This window comes from Humulus lupulus, chromosome 3 (genome assembly GCF_963169125.1).
Source record: "Humulus lupulus chromosome 3, drHumLupu1.1, whole genome shotgun sequence".
NCBI lineage: Eukaryota > Viridiplantae > Streptophyta > Magnoliopsida > Rosales > Cannabaceae > Humulus > Humulus lupulus.
Window position 1 is genome coordinate 182331275 of NC_084795.1, and position 19546 is coordinate 182350820.

Sequence of the window (19546 nt, forward strand, 5' to 3'; positions counted from 1 at the left end):
TTTGTTCATTTTTGTTAACTGATTTGTTTTTAGGTACTGCTGAGCCCCCTGAGCCTAGCTAGTGTAACTTATTTTCTTGTGTTTTTAATTTATATTAATGATATACGTTTTGTAATATTTATTAAAAATATTTTTTTATAATATTAATAAAAAATAGATTTGAAATTAGAATTATAATGTATTATTGGAATATTAAAAAAATCATATTTTAAATTTAATGTTATATTGGTCGTTTCACGTTTGATGTTTGGAGGTTTTAATTTTTTGGATAGTCTGAGTTTTAAATGTTATGCTACAAAAATTTATATAAAATTTAATTTAAATATTAATAAAAAAAATTAATTAGTGAGAAAAAATTAGGTGATTTTATAAATTATGACTTAATGTAGAAAAATATATAATATAAGCATAAATTAAAAATATAACAGATAATATGGTAGAAAATAATTAAATAAATAAGAATTAAAAGATAAAGATGATAAAATTTTCTCTTAATATTGAGAAATAATTAATTTAAACATTAATTAATAAATTAACATTAAATATGGTAGGTAATTAATAATTAAGTAAATAAATAAATAAAAGTTTTATTGGAATTAAAATTAAAGATAATAAATTTCTTTAATGATGGAAATAATTAAGTTAAAAATTAAATAATAAATTAAGGAAAACTCTTGTAAATGATTAAAAATTTAGTAAATATTTAAAATTTAATTAGTATTAAAAAATAAAAATAATAATATTATCCATTAATTTTTAACCAATAATTAATAATAGAGATAATAATACTATCTTTCAATAATGAAAGATAATTAATTTTACTCATTAATTATTAAAAAGATAATTGAATGTTTAATTAGTAAGAAATAAAAAATAAATATCATAATTGCTCATAGGACATCATAATTTAATCCTCCATAAGACGCCATAATTAACAAAATTTTAATTGGTAATTATAAATTTTTATTTTTGCCAAAGTTCAAATAGTATTAACCCATAGGGATAATTAGTGTGACAGTCATAAAATTATGACTATAATTTTTTTTAACTTTTACTCACTAGAAACTTTAGACTCGTTTACGGAGGGTGAGTCATAGAAAATTCGTGAAGATGTCGAGCGACAAAAGTTGAATAGGTGCTAGGATTCGTTGGTCAACAAAATGCAAATATTGTTGCAGAGTTTGTGGAAGTTGCTAAGAATGTTCTTCACCATCGTGGTCTAACTCGTTGTTTGTGTAAGAAATGTGAGAATGCTCATTTCCATAGTCTAGATACAATTTCTATGCATTTATTCTTCCATGATATCCAACAGTTCTACAAAGTGTGGCATTATAATGGAGAGTCACTAAGTAGGGAACCAGATGTAGTCTGAAATGATGTCAGAGATTGCATGGCCAATGTGCTTGATGATGTTTTCGCAAAAGATAACACTCCAACTAGAACCTTCAATTATCCCCTACCCCCCCCCCCCCAAAAAAAAAAAAAGATGATAATAACCATCGTGAAAAGTACGATTATATGTTCAAGGAGATGTCTTGTTTGTTTTACATTAAATTGTTATAATTGTTTGGTAGAATTTTTTGTGAATTTAAATTTGTTAATTGTTTATTTTATTATTTATTTTAATGTGTGAATAATTGTGTAATTTGTTTGTTTTACTATTAGTGTTACATTTTATTAAGTGTGACAAATTATGTGATTAAAATAGATTACTTTATTCATCATTGAGTGTGTGTCGAAATGTGTGTGTGTGTGTGTGAATGTGTTTTATATTCTTTTGTTTATTTAATTTATTAAAAGGGTAAATAAGAAAGGAAAAATGACTATAATTTGTAGAAAAATGGGAAAGTGGGAAATTGATTATTCTAGTGTGAAAATGCCACTTATGGTCTTGTGATAAGAAAAGGTAACAAGGTGTGGAAGGCATAGGTGGGAACATGGGAGATTTGGTCTTCCATTTATTTTGGTAAATCAAATAAATTAGAATTAAAAAGAAAATAGGCACCATTAGGAAACTTACCATTTTGTGCTTTGGGTTATTTTGGGTCACTTTAGAATAAAAGGGAAGAGAGGAAAAATAGAGAGCATTATGCTATTGGCTGTCGTGTGTTAGAGAGGGGAAGAGAGAGTGGCGTGATAGAGAGAGAAGGAGAAGAAGAAAGAGATGAAGGAGGAAAAGAAGAAGAGAAGGAAGGATTCAAGCCTAGGGTATGTATTGTTTTGTATTTGTGGTTTTCAATCCCATCTTCTTTTTCTTTCTTGAGTTTTGATGGGTTATGGTTGTGGTTTGTTGATTTTCTTCTCTTCTCATGGTGGATTTCGAAAACCTAGGTCTTGATCAAGTGGTGGCTATAATTTTTGGGTTGGTCACTTTTGTGTTCTTGATTTTTACAATCAAGTGAGGTAATGAGATTTCTAACCCTTTTGTTGTTATGATTTTGGGTTGTATTGGTTCATTGATGTTTTTGATTTTATTACATTAAGGGTTGCCTAGGCGTGTGGCTCTATGATTTCATGTGGTTTTAGTGTTATGCATCATATTATTATTGGTCATGGGAAAATTGTGTTATGGGTAAACTATGAAAAAGTTTTGTTCCTATTTGTATAAGATGAGATTGGGTGAAAGATAAGGGTTAGAAGTTTTGGTATTTTATGTGTATTGGTTTCGGTTATGGGTATGTTTAGGTTTATGGTTGTTTGTGATTTTGAATATGGATTTATATTGACTATGAAACTATGTTGATCTCTTGTTATATGAATTGTTTGATCTTAGGATCTTGAGTATAATGATATCTATGTGAAAGCATGCAAGTGTTTGGTTTTGATCCACTAAATATGATGATCATGGTATTTTATGAATGATGGTTTAGGCCTATGCATGTCTATGGGTTCCCTATGTTTTATTATTTTATGTTGTCAATATGTTAAATCCATGTTCTAGAACCTATGAAATTTTGGTTTATTAAATAATTAGAATCTTGTTATTGAATCCAGGAAACTTGGTAAATATGTTTATATGAATATGTATCAATAAGTCATTGTATGCATATAAGATGATAGCAACATGCTAGGATGCATGTGGAAGTAAATGAGAATGTGGTTTGATATTTAATTCATGAAGGTTTTGGTTAAAAGGGTATAATACGTGATGAAGCTGTTGATTTTGTGTTGCCCATGCATATTAGGAACATGCTAGGGTTTGTGAATTAATATAATAAGATTTAAACATGAATGGTAATGATGTAAATTATGTGAAATATAATGAAATGAATGGAGTTCATGATTTAATGTGCTTGCTGATTTTTGTACAAAAATAATATTGTATATGATGAGAATAATGTTTTGAGTGCTAAAATAAATTTTGTAAATGTTTTGATGTTTTAAGAAATTAAATGGGAAATTAAAGATGTCTTGAAATGATATTTTGTGTAAATAATTACCTACAGATTTTTTTTATATTTTTGAGAAAATATGAGATTTTAAAAATAAGAATGGTGATTTTGAGGTTAAAAATAGTTGCTGGAATTTCAATAAAAAGCGAAGTTGTGTTTTTAAATAAAAATGAATTTTGTGTATATGTTGAAATAGATTAACACCATAACCCATGAAAATATTAATAATGGTATTTTTATTATGACTATGAGTGTTAATATTAATAGTTATGATTTTCTTTTTTTTTTAATTAAGAAAAAATGGTGAAATTATTTTACTTGTGATTTTTAAATAAATTAAATCATGGCTGAAAGTTTAGTTAAATATTTATAAAAATAATCATTGGATTTTTACATATGAATTTGTTCCACATAAAATTAAGTCTTAAAAATAATATAATTAAAAGAATATTTTTCCACATGTAAATTAGATTTTTCTCACATTAAATTCATAAATTTGATAATTGAATTATAATGTTATTTACTAAGTACAACATGTTAAGTTATAAGTATTTTACTTAATTGTTGGTCTTTGTTATTTTATGGAAATTAAAAGTGATTAATGGAATGATTATATTTTTTTAAATGGTTGATTAAATTATTTTTATGAAATTAAAATAATACTTTTGGAAGATTAATCAACTTTAAAATTTCTAAAGAAATAAATAATGGTAAACAGAGCATTTTACAAGTTTATTATTTTAAAAATGACAGAAGTAAGACTCGTAGAATTATCGTTTCTAACGCCACCTTTACACAACGTTCCCACGTATGCATGTCACATGCAATTCAACTTTTACGTTCCAAAATGTGTCTTTTATGCAACTATGTAGTTTTTATAGAAAAATCATGCATGCAATATAAGTAGAATGTGCATTATTCTTTTACGACCTTATATGTAACTATGCATATTTGTATGTTGTGAGTAACTCTCACCATGTGTGCATGACCCATGCACAAATGAGTTATATGAGTGGGAAAAATAGTTTTTATGTGAAGCTAAGGAATGTTATTTTGATTATGGTATAGGCTTGTTGAGAAGTTGTCGTTTTACTTAGCTTGGACCTGAGGTAAGGAAGTTAGACAGAATTTTGCTTGTTATGCTATGAATGGTAAGATTGTTTGTATGAATGAAAGTGTTATGATGCCTTGCGCTATGAATTATGAAATGCTTTGACATGATGATATGTTTGGATTGTATGTTGTATGCTATGAATGGATGTTAGCGTGATGAACGCGACACATCAAAAAGGGATTGTTAAGGATATGAAAACGTAACCCGAGTTACTAAGGATATGAAGAGGTAACTCCAAGGGCGGACGCGCCGAGGTTATTCAAGGACCAGAGATCATGTTTACCTCAAAGGGTGACATGGACAAGTTAGCACGTCATGTTCACAGGGAAATGTTTATGATGATGTTATGATGTTTATGCTATGATGCTTATGTTATGATGATGATGTTAATGTTGACGTGATTATGTTTATGATATGGACACCATTATGGAAACGATAATATGATGTATAAAGATGGGTGAATGTGTTTGTGATATGTTGTATCTTACTTGTTTATTGTTTGTACTTCCTTACTGGGCTTTTAGCTCACCCCCTTACTTTCCCTTCCAGGTAGCAAATATGTTTCTCTATGGCACGTGTGGTGATGTGGGGAGTTCTATCGTCGTGGTGTGTATGGCGTGGGGGCATCTTATGGACGAGAAACGATCAATTAAAAACACCATTTTTCTTTTAATAATGTTATGTTTAATGGGACTTTTCAAACTTATCAGTGGGACTTGAACTTTTGGTTGTTTTAGAACTTTGCATGAAAACTGATATTTTCATTTTAAACTATTGGGCCCAACTTTCATGTTTTAAGCAAGATCCCACTAAAATCTTTATAGTAAGTGGCTTTCTCTTATAAACCAATGAATATGTGAATGTTTTACAAATCATTAGACTAGGGCGTTTTTACACCAGTGAGCTATACCCTAGTTGTAGAAAACATTCAGCATTGAACTTCTTGCTAAAGTTGATGCATTTCAAAGTTATTAATAGTAACCATTATTTTGATGGGTCACTCAAATTATTAGTTGATGCAATGCCTGGGGGAATCATCTTACCTAAGTCTCACTACGAGGCCAAAGCTAAGTTGCGCAGTCTTGTATTAGGATACGAGTCCATTGATGTTTGCATGCATGATTGCACATTATTTTGGGAAGAGAATAGAAATTTGAAAATTTTCCCAGTTTGAGGTGAATGTTGTTGGCAAGATAATTGGGGCAAAGGGAAGAAGGTTGCTCATAAGGTAATATGTTACTTTCCATTGACAACGAGACTGAGGAGGGTGTACATCTCGAGATATATTGCACAAGATATGACTATTCTAAAAGGCCTAAGGAAGAGGGTGTGATGAGACACCTTGCTGACAGTAAGGTGTAGAAGCACTTTGATCAATTTTACCCTTCTTTTGCAGTTGAACCTAGAAATGTTAAACTAGGGTTGGCAACAGATGGTTTCACTCCATTTGGTAACATGAGCAACTCTTACAGCTTATGGCCTGTTACATTGGTGCCTTACAACTTGCCATCGTGGAAGTGTATGAAACCACATAATTTAATGTTGTCTCTTTTGATTCCAGGTCCTTCTTCACCTGGAAAAGATATTGATGTGTATATGAGACATTTACTTGATGAGTTGAAAGAGTTATGGATGAATGGTGTCGAAATACGAGATGCATACAATAATTCCTTATTCACTATGTGTGGAGCAATCTTGTGGACTATTAATGATTACCCAACTTATGCTCTAATATCTAGTTGGAGCACAAAGCAGTATAAGGCATGTCCTACTTGTAATGAGGAAACTTCTTCTGTAGGAATTCGAAGTAAAATTTCTTACATCGGGCATAGACGATTTCTTGTTATGGATCATGAATGGCAGAATAAATCTGCATTGTTTATTAAGGGAAACACAAAGAATTTGGGGTTGTGAAATGCAAATGGACTACGACTGAGCTTAACTGGTCAAAGAAAAGCATATTTTTTGAACTTGATTATTGGAAAATCTTGTTACTTAGGCATAATTTGGATGTAATGCATATTGAGAAGAATATTTTTGATAGTGTCTTGGGTACTCTATTAAGCATAGACAGAAATTATAAAGATACAAATAAACCAAGCCTTGATCACAGACATGAAAATTAGGAAAAAGCTCCATCTTTTCAAGGATGGGAACAAGTGGAAGATACCTCCTGCTAGTTACATTTTCAGTGTTGGTGAATATCGAAAATTTTATGAATTTGTGAAATTGGTCATGTTTCCAGATGGTTTCATAGCCAACCTATCAACAATCATTCTAAGAATGCCAATGTCCATGACGGTAAGATTTATGGGCTTAAATTACACAATTTCAACGTGTTGTTTCAACGATTATTTCCCACTTGAATTAGAGTGTACTTTGGATTAGAAGTACGTAAGCCACTAAACGAGTTATGTATGTTTTTCAAGAATTTTTTTTCTAGGACTTTGAATGTTAAAGATCTGAAGAAGATGAAGGAAAACATTATCACTATTTTGTGCAAGTTGGAAATGATTTTCCCTCCTGCATTTTTTTATATTATGGTGTGTTTGGTTCTTCATCTTAGAATGAGGCAATTCTTTGGAGCCATGTGCACTTTAGATGGATGTATCTCATTGAACGGTCAATGGTGGTGTATAAACAATATGTCAGAAATTGTGCATTTCATGAAGGTTCAATTGTCGAAGCTTACATGGTGAATGAGGAGCTAATCTTATGCTTAATGTACTTGTGGGGTATTGAAACTCGATTCAATAAACCTGAAAATAATGATGACCAAGTTGAATCTCAACTAAGTCGAGAGTATTCCATTTTTAAGGCTATTGGTCATCGATTTGGCAAAAGAACAAGTGTGCTCATAAATTTGCATTTGAAGCAAAAGGTGGAGTGATACTTCTTGAACATTTATGTCGAAATAAAGGATTACCTTAGGTACGTTTTCCACACTTTTCCTTTCAATTTATTTTGTTTACATACCAGGTATAACAAGAAGAGATGGTTCAAATCTTCTAGTTAAACTAGAAGATGAGTTTCCTCAACGGTTCAAAACTCGAGTAATTGCATCACCTTATTCTCTTACTCTTATTGTACTTAGTAAAAATTAACCTAACTCAAGTATACTTATATTTATCGATCAATCAGTTACTTTAGTCAACACCTACAAATTTTCATGATGAATTGTATGCTTTTGCAAACAAATCAAGTTCTACCATATACTCTTATCCAGGGATGATTGTCAATGGCGTCAAATATGTTGTCCATGGATGTGATGTTAAGCTTAAAATACAAAATAACGGTGTAATGGTGCAAAGTGGTGATGGTGTCAATTACTATAGAGTTTTAGAAGAAATAATTTAATTATCATACTTGATGGGCTATGGTTTTTATTTATTCAAGGGTAGATGGTTCAACACAAGTATAATTAAAGAGGACTCCAATTTTCAGAGTGTGTTCATTTCATTCTTGCATCCTAAAAAAATTTGTTATATTATCTTTAGGATGTAAAAAATGGGGATGATTGGAGACTCGTTAATACTTATATTGCAAGGAATGTGTGGGAGTTCTCTGATATAGACATCGATGATATGGAGACTGCTAGTGCTATACCGATATTACAAGAAGTTAATTCTTCTGGATTTTATTTATTGGTATAACTTCCTATATTAGATAGTGTTCAGTATTATCGTACCGATGTTAATTCAACTGAAGTATACAATGTTGATGAATTACGGGGAGAAACTTCTAATGAGTTTGTTGTTGATGATGAAGATGAAACTTTGGTAGAGTATGAAAATGATAAAGATGAAAATGAATGGTCAAGTGGACGTATATGAGGTGTTACCTGTGTAACGACCCAAAATAGCTAATAAGGCTTAAGGGCCTTGATTAGTACGCCGGGAGGGAATAATTGGTTTATGTGTTACTTAAATGATTTAATGCATGATTATGTGATGAGCATGCTTATATGATTATATGGATATGTGAAATGCATGTTTATGAGTATTAATATGCATGTGGGCCATGTTTAGATTATAGGGGCATATTTGTAATTTTGGCCCGTAGAGGGCATAAATGTGATTATTTGTGATAGATTGTTGAGACCACATTATTATGTGGATATATTTGCAGCACATGGCTCGAGACGGTCCTAGTGAGCGGTTCGGCAAAATAGTCACAGCGGGGATTTATACCCAGCTCGGGGGAGCCTGGGGGTATTTTCAGGAATTTAGGAAATATATTGGAGATTATTAGACATTGGGAAAATAGTTGGTGATTAATTTGATGATGGGATTTAAGTGGTAAATATTATGAACATTTGAGGAATTAGTAGGAATTGGGAATAAATGACCATTCTACCCCTAGATTAAGCTAAAGGGTTATTTTGTTTGGGAGGGCATAATGATCATTTCTTAAGTCAAGGGTATGTTCAGCCTTTATGTTAGAATAAGGCAGAAGAGTATAGAAGAATTAAGAAAAGGAAGGAGGAAAAACAGAAAGCTTGCTCTCTCTCTCCCCCTCACGATTTCTCTTCTCCCTCTAACCCTTGGGGTTTATTTTCTTGACTTTTGATGAGGCTAGAAGTTTGGGGGATTTAGACAGAAAGTTAAGGATAATTCAGCTAGGTATTGGAGCTGGAAATTTAGAGGAGAAGTCAGCTAAATTTAAGGTAAGATCTTCAGTTTCATCTTTGAGTTTTGCTGAATTTTTGGGTGTGAATAGTTGATGAAAATTGGTTAGTTATGTAAGGTTGAGCTGAGTATTTTGGAGTTTGAGTATAGGCTTAATTCTGAGTTTTTGGGGGAGGAATTCTAGCTGAATTGAGAGTGTAGATTATTGTGTAATTGATAAGGATTTTGGGATTTTAAATAGGTAGTTTATTTTGGAATTTGTAGCTTGACTGATGTTTGAATTAGGGAATGATGTTGGGGAAAATTCTAGGCAAAGTTAAATGTTCTTGGGTGGGAGAAGGAGGAGAAAACCCAGGTTTTCTCTGGGTTCACAGGGTGCGTTGTGACCCAACCTGGGGACGCCACAGCGCGTGTGGCCCTTCTGGCTTAGGAGCTCTCTGACTTGGGGGCGCACCACGACTTGCTTGGCCAAGTCGCGACCTGCCTCCCCTTCGGTGTGAGAGCTTGCTCTCTGACTTGGGGAAAGTCGCGACGCGCCTGAGAGTTTTAAGCGTAAAGGAGTTCTAAGTATTTTTAGGGCTCGGGGGTTCGAACCTAAGGGCTTGAGATAATTTCTACTACCTGGTTTAGTAGAAATTGGGATCCCAGAGGCTAGTTTTGTTCCCTAGGTATTTTATTTCTAATTAGAAGTTTATAGATAGCAATGACTCTTGTGACTAGGTTTGTCGCCGAGGCTCTGGCTGGGGATCGGGCTCGGAACCAATTCACCTTCTCTACTTGGAATCAAAGGTAAGAAAACTGCACGGAGTTTATGGTTATGTTAGGACTAAGAGTTCCCTATACTTATATGCAGTGTTGTATGATTGTATTATGCCATGTGAGCATGAAGTAAACGGCTTAAGAGTGCCAGAATTAATATTTGCGGACTATATAATCATTGAGCTTGGCCTAAGTGAGACGGAGTCAGTGGGATAAACAGAGGGTGCAGCCTAAGGGCGTCGACCCTGGATATTGTATGATATGTTTACTGTTGTTAATCTAATGATTGTGGCATGTTAATTATTTTGATGATAGATTGTTGGTTTGTTGATTGATATCACTGATTAGTGGTCTGTTGAGTACTTGATTAATGATTTATGAATTGTTTGATTATTGTTATTGGTTATATTCTGTATATGGTTTTCTTGCTGGGCCTTGGCTCACGGGTGCTACGTGGTGCAGGTAAAGGCTAGGGTAAGCTGGAACAACCTTGATTTGGAGAGCTCTGGGGGCAGAATGTGCATATGCGGCTGCTCGGCCGCCACGACCGGGGGATGATACAGGGACAGGAGACCCTAAAATGCCTATTTGGCCATTAGAGTGGCTTGTGGTTGTACATAACCTTTGGAAATTTTGTAAACTGTTATTTAGCCCTATTTGTGGGATCCCGTGTATCAAACGCTTATTTAAATGAAATTTATCTTTTATGACCAAAATCTTTTAACCCTAGTTCAATAATGGTTTTAGTGACACATTTTCAACTAAACGACTTGATTAGCAAGTCTTGCACCTTTATAAACACACAGTGTAATGGTATTGGTTATCCAGGGCATTACAAATTGGTATCAGAGTAGTCTAGGTTTAAGGGTTCCTGAAGACTGGCTGGACATGTACATTCGCTGCTAAAGACAAGCTCGAATCTAGGTTTGGTAATTGTGTATTCATGTTTATATGCTTAAGTGATTGGAAAGAAATATGAATGTTGATATTTGTTTGATTAATAGGGAGCATGAGATACTGATAGGGCCTGGCCCATGACTGATGTGTGATGATATTAAGGCATGCTTATTAGCATTGTTGTGCATGTGGTTGAATATTTGAATGAACTGTTATACCTTGTTTGCTTGTGATTGGTTGTGTTACAATGGTGATGCATGGAAAGATTGTTACCTTGTCATCATAGTCTGATTGTTGAGTCGTTAATTGTAGATTAACTTGGATTGCTATGTGTCCAAGGCGATCTAAACAACCAGCTGGCACTGGGTATGAGGCTAGAGATGATGACCAAGGCTAGAACCCTCCGCCAGTCTCTGAGAACTGGTAGCAGATTATGGCAGACATGCAAGCCCAACTACAGAGCCAGGAAGAGTAGATTCGTCTTCTGAGATAGCAGGCTCCATCAAGGAGTGCTGCCTCCATTATGCCACCTGTAGTGGCACCAGTTGTACAGCCATTGGAGATTGGGAATAGGTGGGAATCATTGTATGAGCGGTTCAAGAGACAGCATCCTCCAACTTTTGAGGGGAGACCAGATCCACTAAAGGTCGAACAGTGGATGAGTATGATTACCGCTATCCTTGACTTCATGAAGGTAGAGGGTCATGACAGGGTGGCCTGTGCCACATATATGCTGAGAGAGGATGCCCGCATTTGGTGGGAGGTGGCATCATAGACCAGAGATGTCACTACTTTGGGTTGGGATGGATTCAAGGATTTGTTTATTTAGAAGTATTACAATGTTGCCGTCAGGGCAGCGAAGGTTAATGAATTTGTGGGGTTAGTTCAAGGAAACATGACAGTTATAGAATATGCCCTGAAATTTGATAGACTTGCGAAGTTCGCACCAGATCTTGTGCCTAATGATGCAGGTAGGCAGGACAGATTTATCAGAGGGCTTAATGTTATGATAGCCTGAGATGTGAGGATTACAACAGTGCCTGGGGGGACGACTTATGCCCAGGTTGTTGAGAAGGCTCTTACCGCTGAGGAAGCGAAGAACAAGATCTGGAGGGAGAATGTTGTGAGGAGAGAGGTCCACAGGGCGGTGCCTCCATATTCTGGGTCTGGTAGGGGCGGAGGCCTTGGTGATTTGAAGTGGAAGACCCTTGACACTTCGACTGCTGCTGGTCCTAATAGGAGGGGTCGGGGTGTTGAGGGTGGCCGTCAGGGAGGAGGTGACACATGGAGGAGTTACCCGGAGTGCACGAGGTGCAGAAGACGCCATCCAGGAAAATGTTGGGCCAAGGCCTGTTATGTATTTGGGGTAGTGGGACACCTCAAGAAAGACTGACCAACAATGAAGAACGGGGAAGCAGGGAAGGTGGACAGCTTGACTCCAGCTCGAGTGTTCACCTTAACGCAGGCAGAGGCCGAGGCTAGTCCCCCAGTGGTGACAGGTCAGCTTTCTAGCGCTGGCTCTCCTGTTACTATAATGATTGACTGTGGTGCTACACATTCATTTGTTTCTAGTAAGGTAATTGATATATTGTGTAGACCTAGTGAGTACTGTATTGCGGGATTTGGGACTATATATTTCCTACAGGGGAACTGGTAGTTTCTAGGAGGTGGATTAGAGAACTGCCAATGATGGTTGACTGTAGGGAGCTATCAGTAGACTTGATTGAGTTAGGTATGGAGGATTTTGACATGATTTTGGGGATGGATTGGCTGGTTAGATGCGGAGCTACTATTGATTACAGGAAGAAGATGGTGACCTTTGAGCCGGAGGGAGAGGATCCCTTTGTTTTCATGGGTGCGGTATGTGGACCCTGCGTACCCATGATATCACGCTAAGAGCCAGAGACTTAATATGGGGAGGATGTGTAGGTTTTCTGGCTAGTGTGGTGGATATTACCAGAGTCTTACCAACAAGGTTGGGAGAGACTAGATTGGTTTATGAATTCTTGGATGTATTCCCTGAGGATTTACCAGGATTGTCGCTGTACAGGGAGATTCAGTTCATCATTGAGTTGGCACCGGGGACAGAGCCAGTGTCGAGGGCACCATATAGAGTGGCACCAGCAGAACTGAAAGAATTGATGATACTGCTGCAGGAACTTCTGGACTTAGGGTTTATCAGGCCTAGCTACTCGCCATGGGGTGCTCCGGTTTTGTTTGTGAAGAAGAAGGATGGGACTCTGAGGATGTATATAGACTACAGAGAATTGAACAATTTGACCATTAAGAATAAGTATCCTCTACCAAGGATTGATGACTTGTTCGATCAGCTGCAGGGAAAAACGGTATTCTTGAAGATTGATCTTTGATTTGGTTATCACCAGCTGAGGATAAACGACGAGAATATACCGAAGACGGCCTTTCGAATGAGGTATGGGTACTATGAGATTTTGGTCATGTTGTTTGGTTTGACCAATGCCCCAGCAGCCTTCATGGACTTAATGAACAGGGTATTCAGGGACTTTTTGGATCAGTTCTTCATTGTCTTCATCGATGACATTTTAGTGTACTCCAATTCAGAGGCAGAGCACGAGCTACATCTTCGATAGGTCTTGCAAAGGGCACCGATTGTACGCCAAGTTTAAGAAGTGTGAGTTTTGGTTACCAGAAGTGACATTCCTTGGACACATAGTTGGGGAAGATGGGATTAAGGTGGATCCATCTAAAGTGGAGGCTGTGAGAGGTTGGCCGAGGCCAAGGAACACCTCAGAGGTTCGGAGTTTCCTCAGGTTAGCAGGTTACTACAGACGGTTTGTGGAAGGGTTCTCGAAGATTGCTGCACCGATGACAGAATTAACACGGAAGAATTTGAAGTTCGTCTGGTCAGACAAGTGTGAGAACATTTTCCAAGAATTGAAGCGACGGCTTATTACTGCACCTGTGTTGAGTCTTCCTTCGGAGGAGGGAAAGTTTATGGTATATTGTGATGCGTCAAGGTTGGGTTTGGGTTGTGTGTTGATGCAGAACGGGAAGGTTATAGCTTATGCATCACGACAGCTGAAAGAGTATGAGCGGCGGTATCCTACCCAAGATTTGGAGTTAGTAGCGGTGGTATTGACACTGAAGGTTTGGCAACATTACCTATATGGGGAGAAAAGCGAGATATACACTAATCACAAGAGTTTGAAGTACTTCTTCACGCAGAAGGATTTGAACATGAGGCAAAGGCATTGGTTGGAGTTGGTAAAAGACTATGATTGTGACATTCTTTACCACCCAGGGAAAGCCAACGTAGTGGCGGATGTATTGAGCCGGAGAGGCCCGGGTCAGTAATTTAGTTCCACTCAAATATCAAGAGAGTTGGCTGATGAGATGGCTAGAGCGAGGATAGAGTTGGTGGAGGGCCGGTTGGCCAACATTACTTTGCAGTCGACTCTACTGGAGCGGATTAAGGAGGGACAGTTGGTGGATGTATACTTATAGGAGGTTAGAGAGAAAGTCTTAGCGGGAGTAGCTAAGGATAATTCTATTTCTGAGGTTGGTCTACTACGGTATGAAGGTCGGATTTGTGTTCCGACTGATGTTGGGATTAGACGAGAGATAATGGATGAATTGCATACTACACCGTACTCACTTCATCCGAGTACCACGAAGATGTATCAGGATCTACGGACGTTGTATTGGTGGCCCAGGATGAAGAAGGATGTGGTGGAGTACGTGGCCAAGTGGTTGACCTGTCAATAGGTGAAAGCTAAGCATTAGCGACCAATAGGGTTGCTTCAGCCTTTGGGTATTCCCGAGTTGAAATGGGAGGATATTACGATGGACTTTGTGGGAGGTTTACTCAGGACAATGGGGCTTCATGACTCTGTGTGGGTGATAGTGGACAGATGGGAGGATATTACGATGGACTTTGTGGGAGGTTTACCCAGGACAATGGGGCTTCATGACTCTATGTGGGTGATAGTGGACAGATACACCAAGTTAGCTCATCTTCTTCCAGTAAAGATGACATATACAGTGGATTAGTATGCAGAGTTATATGTGAGGAAGATTGTACATCTTCACGGGGTTCCTAAGTCTATAGTGTCAGACCGGGATCCTATCTTTACCTCCAAGTTTTGGGGTAGTTTGCAGAAGGCTATGGGGAATCAGTTGAAGTTCAGCACACCCTTTCATCCTCAGACTGATGGATAGTCTGAGAGGATGATTCAGGTGTTGGAGGATATGCGTAGGGCATGCGTGATCGACTTTGAAGGATCTTGGAGTAAGTATCTCCCGTTGATTGAGTCCTCATACAACAACAGTTATCAATAGACGATTAAAGTGGCTCCATATCAGATGTTATATGGGAGGAAGTGTAGATCGCCCATTCATTGGGATGAGATGGGTGAGAGGAAGTATTTGGGGCCGGACTTGGTTTAGAAGACGTATAAAGCTATTGAGAAGATCCGAGCTAGAATGCTTGCTTCACAGAGTAGACTAAAAATCTACGCTGATCCTAACCGTAAGGATGTGGAGTTCCAGGTTGGGGACCACGTGTTTCTGTGAGTTTGACCACTGCGAGGGTGAGGAGGTTTGGGAAGAAGGGCAAGCTGAGCCCTAGATTCATTGGACCTTTTGAGATCCTAGAGAGGATTGGACAGGTGGCTTACGGTTAGCTTTGCCACCATCGTTGTCAAGAGTTCATGACGTATTCCATGTTTCTATGCTTCGGAAGTATGTCTCAGATACGACACATGTGTTGAAGTATGAAGACTTTGAATTACAGACAGATTTGTCCTAAGAGGAGCGACATGTTCAGATCTTATATCGAAAAGATAAAGTTCTACGGAACAAGACAATTCCTTTGGTTAAAGTGTTATGGAGGAATAGTTGGGTCGAAGAGGCGACCTAGGAGCTTGAGTCAGTGATGTGGGATTAGTATCCCGAGTTATTCAGGTAAATTTTGATGACAAAATTCTTAGTAGGAGGGGATAGTTGTAATGACCCAAAATCACTAATATGGCTTAAGGGCCTTGATTAGTGTGCCGGGAGGGCATAATTGGTTTATGTGTGATTTAAATGATTTAATGATGATTATATGATAAACATGCTTGTATGATTATATGGATATGTGAAATGCATGATTATGAGTATTAGTATGCATCTAGGCCCTGTTTAGCTTATAGGGGCATATTTGTAATTTTGGCCCGTTAAGGGCATAATGTGATTATTTGCGATAAATGGTTGAGACCACTTTATTATGTGGATATATTTGCAGCATATGGCTCAAGACGGTCCTAGTGAGCAGTTTAGTGAAATAGTCACGGTGGGGATTTATACCCGGCTCGCGCGAAGCCTGGGGGTATTTTCAGGAATTTCGGAGATATATTGGAGATTATTAGACGTTGGGTAAATAATATGTGATTATTTGGATGGTGAGCTTAAGTGGGAAATAGTAGGAACACTTGTGGAATTAGTGGGAATTCATAATAAATGACTATTATACCCCTTAGACTAAGTTATATGTTAGTTTTGTTTGGGAGGGAAAAATAGTCATTCCTAAGTCTAAGAATATAATCAGATTTTGTTAGAATAAGGTTGAATGTTGTGGAATATGGAAGAAAGAAAGAAAAATAGATTTAGTTCTATCTCTCTCTAAACGATTTCTCCCTTTTTTCTCTTGGGATTGAGCTGAAAGTGAGTGAAGAATAGAAGAAGTTGAAGGGGAAGTAGGCTGGGTGTTGGAGTTGGAAATTCAGAGGAAAGGCTAGCTAAATTTGAGGTAAAAGCTTTGGCCTCAATCTCAGAATATTGCTGGGTTCTTGTATATGAAATTGAATGGTGAATTTTTGGTAATTTTGATGAGGTTTCTGGGTTAGAACATGTGATAATTCTGTGTATAGGGTTAATAGCTGTTGATTGAGTGGGTAATTGAAGTATAACTGCTGAATTGTTGGGTAATTTTAATGTGTAGTTTAATTATGAGTTTGTTGTTGTATGGTGTCGAATTTGGGGAAGTTTTGAGGGAAAATTCTAGGTAGAATTTAGGTGTTCATGGCTGGGAGAAGAAGGAGGAAAACCCAGGTTTTCCCTGGGTTCGAAGGGCGCGCCGCGACTCAGCCTGGGGGCGCTGCGGTGCGTTGGCCCTTCTGGCCTAGCTTGCTCTCTGACTTGGGGGCGCATCGCAACTTGCTTGGCCATGTCGCGACCCGCCTCCCCTTTGGAGTGAGAGATTGCTCTCTGACTTGGGGCAAGTTGCGACATGCCTGGGAGTTTTAAGTTTAGAGGAGTTCTTGGTGTTGTTAGGGCTCGGGTGTTCGACCTAGGGGCTCGGGTCAATTTTCTACTGCCTGTTTTAGTAGAAATTGAGGTTCTGGAGGCTAGTTTTGTTTCCCTAAGTATTTTATTTCTGATTGCAAGTTGATAGATATCAATGACTCTTGTGACTAGGTCTGTCGCCAAGGCTCGAGGCTAGGGATCGTGCTCTGACCCAGTTCACCTTCTTCGCTTGGAATCAAAGGTAAGAAAACTGCACTCGATTGTGTGGCTATGTTGGGACTAAGACTTCCCTATACTTGTATGCAATGTTGTATGATGGTATTATGCCGTGTGAATATGAAATAAACGGCCTAAGAGTGCCGAAATTAATATTGGCACACAGGATGCGGCTCGGCCACTGGTAGCTGAGGTTAATTATATAATACTGAGCTCGTCCTAAGCGAGCCGGAGTTAGTGGGATAAATAGAGGGTGCGGCCTAAGGGCATCGACCCTGGATATTGTATAGTATGTTTACTATTGTTAATCTAATGATTGTGGCATGATAATTACCTGAATGATAGATTGTTGGTTTGATGATTAATATCATTGATTATGTGAACAATGTGGTCTGCTGAGTATCTGATTGATGATTTGTGAATTATTTGATTACTGATTATCGATTATGCTCTATGATATGGTTTTCTTGTTGGGCCTTGGCTCACGGGTGCTACGTGGTGCAGGTAAAGGCAAGGGTATGCTGGACCAACCCTGAATTGGAGAGCTTTGGGGGCGGAATGTACATAGCCAGCCGCTTGGCCGCCACGACCGATGGATGATACAAGGACAGGAAAACCTAAAATGCCTATTTTGTCATTAGAGTGGCTTGTGGTTGTGTATAACCTTTGAAATTTTGTAAATTGTTCTTTAACCCTGTTTATTTTTGGGATTCCGTGTATCAAACGCTTATTTAAATGAAATTTAACTTTTATGACCAAAATCTTTTAACCCTAGATCAATCATGGTTTAGTGCCACATTTTTAATTAAATGGCTTGATTAGCAAGTCTTGCACCTTTATAAACACACAGTGTAACAGTGTTGGTTATCCAGGGCGTTACAGTACCATCCTCTTATATCAGTCCATCACATGCATATTCTAATACCATGGTGTGTTAATTGACCATTTTTTCAACTTCTGAAAATCTAGCACACTATCAATTCAGACAAACTTTAGATCCTTGTGTTACTTCATTCAAATGCATGGCAATCCTTGAACACGATTCAAGTGAAAGCCAATGTGTTTCGCCAATCTCACCGTGCTTCTAACCCCTAAGGTATTCCTTTTGCAATTTCCTTACGACTTCTATTTTAACTTAATCATACATAATTCCATCACTTCCCATAATGTGACCTCGATTATAATCTATAGAAATTGGAACATATCCCTTCTGGAAACTTACCTGTAATCTCCACTTGTTCAACCTTGGTAGTATAGGCGAAAATGTTACTTGTGCTTTGTTTCTAACAGGGAGTAGTCCAAAACATTTTCGATCAATCCAAATACAACTTGTCCACACAGCATGTGTACTCTCTGCTTGTTGAATTTACATGGGTCGTTGAAGCATTGGCTAGTTCAAGAGCCTCAGCTGGTAATAACCAGATCGAGGGTCAACTCCTGAGGGTAGTGTCATTCCTTGCAACCGAGCAAATGAATCATCCATCCTTGGCAATGGATACTTATTCATGAAAATTACTTTATTTGGCTATCCATATGTGGTACATGTTCTCCCAGACTTGACCTCCTTCTTAACAAATGGTGTTGACATATCCCATGGTGGGATGCTCCGTATGATCAACCTTCAAGTCAAATAACTTCTTCGACTGAACCTTTAGTTCTTTATGCTCAACTAGTGCCATTCTTCATGATGTCTATGATACTGGTTCTATTCCTGCCTTAGTCCCGTAGCATAATTAATTTCCTAGACAAGACAACGATCCCAGCGAATCCTTGAAATCCATCAGAAACCTCACTAGCCTCTAGGACCTCGAATTCTACTACACCGGGTAGTAGAATCCTTCCCGAGCCCTAAAGTTTGAGTTCCCGAGCTAAAAAGCCTTAATTGGCCACTTCTGCCTTAGTGCGCTATGACACCCCCTAATGGGTCACAGCGCGCCTCAAGTCAGAGGCTCCCAGCCCCCCTTCGTTCCCAAGGACATGTGCGCGCGACCCATCCTTGAAGGGTCATGGCGCGCCTAGGAAAAAACTGAAAACCCTAGGCCCTGGGTTCACGCAGGTCGCGGGGCGACCCTACAAACCCAAATTTTTCAGCACTTCTCCTACGTTTTCCCCAAACCAAAACCTCAAAAACCACTTTCAATCTATTTCAACTACCAACACAATACCAGCAAGTCAAATAAACAACAAGCAACAACCCATAGCCTCTAAAACAAAACAATTATAACTTAATGTCCTAAAAACTCAAACATATGCTAATACTTAAAACCCAGCAAAAT